Source organism: Leucopleurus acutus (genome assembly GCF_964270905.1).
Source record: "Leucopleurus acutus genome assembly, chromosome: 7".
NCBI classification, from domain to species: domain Eukaryota; kingdom Metazoa; phylum Chordata; class Mammalia; order Artiodactyla; family Delphinidae; genus Leucopleurus; species Leucopleurus acutus.
The window spans coordinates 32,108,637-32,112,747 of record NC_139150.1 but is presented as its reverse complement, the minus strand read 5'-3'; the positions used below and the strand labels follow the sequence as shown (position 1 = coordinate 32,112,747).

Genomic DNA, 4,111 nt, shown 5'->3' with positions numbered 1-4,111 from the left:
CAGCAATCCCACTACTGGGCATATACCCAGAGAAAACCATAATTCAAAAAGATACATGCACCCCAATGTTCATTGCAGCACTATTTACAATAGCCAGGTCATGGAAGCAACCTAAATGCCCATCGACAGAGGAATGGATGAAGAAGATGTGGTACCTATATATGATTGAATATTACCCAGCCATAAAAAGGAATGAAACTGTGTCATTTGCAGAGATGTGGATGGACCTAGAGGCTGTCATACAGAGTGAAGTTAGTCAGAAAGAGAAAAGCAAATATCATATATTAACGCATATATGTGGTATATAGAAAAATGGTACAGATGAACCAGTGTGCAGGGCAGAAATAGAGACACAGATGTAGAGAACAAACGTATGGACACCAAGGGGGGAAAGTGTGGGTGGGGGGGATGAATTGGGAGATTGGGATTCACGTATATACACTAATATGTATAAAATAGATAACTAATAAGAACCTGCTGTATAAAATTTTTTTAATTAAAAAAACATGTGAAAGAAAACCCCCACAATATTGTGGAGAAGGCAGCAGTGGCAGCAGCAACGGCAGCTCTGGAGATGCAGTCCCGGTCCTGGCTTCAGCCCCAGTCCCATCATGGTGGCACTCGCTGAGCTCCTGGCCGCCCTCGTGGCCACAGCCTCGGGCTACTTTGTCAGCATCGACGCACATGCCGAGGAGTGCTTCTTTGAGCAGATCACCTTGGGCACCAAGATGGGCCTCATCTTCGAGGTGGCTGAGGGCAGCTTCCTGGACATCGACATGGAGATTACAGGGCCTAATAATAAATGAATTAATAAAGGAGACTGGGAGTCCAGTTGGAAATACACATTTGCTGCTCACATGGATGGAACATATAAGTTTTGTTTTAGCAATAGAATGTCCAACATGACTCCAAAGATAGCGATGTTCACCGTTGATATTGGGGAGGCCCCAAAAGGACAAGACATGGAAACAGAAGCTCACCAGAACAAGCTAAAAGAAATGATTAATGAGCTCACAGTGGCAATGACAGCTGTAAAGCATGAACAGGAATACATGGAAGTTCGGGAGAGAATACACAGAGCAGTCAATGACAGCACAAACAGCAGAGTGGTCCTTTGGTCCTTCTTTGAAGCTCTTGTTCTAGTTGCCATGACATTGGGACGGATCTACTACCTGAAGAGATTTTTTGTAGTCCGGAGGGTTGTTTAAAAAGCCTTTTCCTGATGGTCCCAAACTCATAATTCACTGTTTACCAAATATCTTGGGCATAATAATGTCATTAGTTTCTATGTTTTTATTTTCTGAACTGTATACATTCACAGCTTATGTTTCTTTGTGATTAATAGATATTGGGGAAAAACATTTTTTCAGGAAAATTATAGTGAAAAATTGACATTTGATTGGTATAATTTCGTATTTGAATTCTTCCTCCATTATACAGGTCTTTCCAGAACTCAGACGCTGTAATTTGAATATAGGTGTATAGTCCTTATTATATCTTCTTTCCTTTTGCTTTCATAATAAAATACAGTTTGTTCAGGATAGTACTTTACTGATAGCACTTTACTAAAATGACTGCATTCTTGGGATCCCTAATCCTGCAGTTCAAGTCATTAAAGATTCATTTTGTTGAATCTTTATGAGAAACAACAATCTGAATCTTAACATTTTCTGTCCAGCCGAAAATGGCAGAGCCCTGTGACTTAGAGGATGCTACCAGGTGGTATTTTCATACTTTGTCTACCTTGTTTTTGCATTAAAGATAAGTCTTTAACCAACAACCTTTCCCCCCGCTAAAGTTTTACTCTGAACCTTAGAACTCAGTCACCTCCAGTTAAAATTGTTGACACAAGCAGCTAATAACCATTTTTTGGTTTCTGCCTAACCGTGTAAGAAGTCTCTATTAAAGCCAATTCTCTAGGTGTTTCAGTGAACGGTAGCTCTTTTTCTTTCTGTGCTGGCACATCCACTTCTCAACTCTTGGCACGTAGAAGGTATGCATTCAGTACTAGGAAAAAATCTGGATTTCTGATGCCAAAGGGCTAAAGCCTCTTGGATTTCTTTGCAGTGATATACAGCCACTATTTCATTTTTGATCAGTGGCATTTTGGTCACTGTTTAATTAGGGTACTGAACATCACTGTCAGTACTAGGGTTTTTGTTTTTTTCTTGGGTCTTTCTATTTTTTGTTTTTCTTTCTTTCTTTTGTTTTACTTGGGTCTTTCTTTTCTTTTGAATTTTGTTTTGTATAAAACGAAATGACTTTCTCTGATGATGGGTTTAAAATTAAAAGAGCATCTAGTTTTGGTGTGGGGATGATCCAGAATTATGTTGTGACTGATGTATATTAGTTACTTGCGCTTTTTTTTTTTTTTTTGGATCTTTGCAAGGGGAAAACTACAAGTAATGAGTTATATCATTAATTTAAATTTGTTACAGGTTTTCATGTTCAGGATAAACAATTTTTCAACCTTGGGTGAAAATACTTGCAACAGTTTCAGGTGACTGTGTTTTACCTTAGGACAACTGTTGCATTCCAATTTGTGTGCGCGTGTGAAAACACTTCAAAATTGAGTTAAAAGATGTAAATTTACAATTGGTTGTGTATCTAATCTGCCCCAGGTTCAGTAAATAAACAATTCTCTTAAAAAAAAAGTTTACATATATGGATCTTGACTTATATGACCCAAATGAGAATGCCCACGTCAGGTAAGAAACCTATCCTACTGATTTAAGCCATTACCAAAACATACACACACACCTTTTAGTCCAATTACACAAGAAACAAAAAAAACTAACTTTTAATATTGTTAATCATGAATAGTCATATGCTACTTTAACTTAGTCCCTTTTTTTATAGTTCTGCAAATGCAAAGCTAGCATAACGATTTGGTGGAACTCGTGTTAATTAGTTCAATTCTAGTTACTAAGCACTTAACACCAACCAGAAATATTTTAAATGTTCCTCTTTGTATACTAGCTAAAAATTCCCTAGCCCATTTGCCCACCTTCAGACAGAAGATTATTTCTTCAATCCAAAAGGAAGATATTAAATTAAATGGCATACAATGAATATAGTGGGTTGAATTGGTGGTCCCTGAAAAGATAGGTACATGTCCTAATGCCTGGAAACTGTGAATGTTACCTTATTTGAATAAAGAGTCTTTGCAGGTGTAATTAAAGATCTTGAGATGAGGAAATCATCCTGGCTTACTAGGTGGGTCCTAAATCCAATAACAAGTGGAGTATTAAAGTCAGTCCTTATAAGAATCAGTCCTTATAAGAGTCCTTATAAGAGAAAGGCAAAGAGAGATTTGAGACAGACATAAGAGGAAAAGACACAGAATAGAGAAGGAGGAGGCTATGTGACCACAAAGGCAGAGACTGGAGTGAGGTGACCATAAACCAAGGAGTGCCAACAGCCATCAGAAGGTGAAAGAGGCAAAGAATGAATTCTCCCCTAGAGCCTCCAGAGGGAGTGAAGCCCTGACAACACCTTGATTTCAGACTTCTGGCCTCCAGAGCCATGAGAGAATAAATATCTGTTGTTTATGCCACCCAATTTGTGGCAATTTGTTACAGCAACCATAGGAAGCTAATACAGTGAACAAAGGCATTTTGGTAAGGAATCATGGGTTGAAGTCCCACTCCTGTCATTCAGTCCCTATTTGTTCTTTAATAAGTTGGTTAGCCTCTCTGAGCCTCCATGACCTTATTTGTAAAAATGGGATAATCAAACCTGTGCTGCTATCCCCCAGGGTTCTGATAAGAATCAGATGAGATCATATAGGTGAAAACATTCAGAATACTGTAAAATCCTTTACAAATATGAATTATTATTCTTATACTTTATCTGGAATTTAATGAGGTTTGGAGCCCAGGCTCTTTATTCAAGCCCACTTGCTGCAACCCTTTACATAAATCAGCACTTGTCTAATTTTAGCAATGCCAACATTATATCAATTTTTTTTTTTTTTTTTTTGGTACGCGGGTCTCTCACTGTTGTGGCCTCTCCCGTTGCGGAGCACAGGCTCCGGACGCGCAGGCTCAGCGGCCATGGCTCACGGGCCCAGCCGCTCAGCGGCATGTGGGATCCTCCTGGACGGGGGCAT

General features: G+C 39.0%; 1 pseudogene across 1 annotated transcript; it reads left to right on the top strand.

Annotated features, from left to right (window-relative positions):
- The first annotated feature begins 611 nt into the window (after positions 1–611).
- On the top strand, positions 612–1,215 carry LOC309964033 (transmembrane emp24 domain-containing protein 2-like; annotated as a pseudogene). Its single transcript has one exon. The product of its transcript is annotated as a transmembrane emp24 domain-containing protein 2-like (transcript).
- Positions 1,216–4,111: the final 2,896 nt, after the last annotated feature.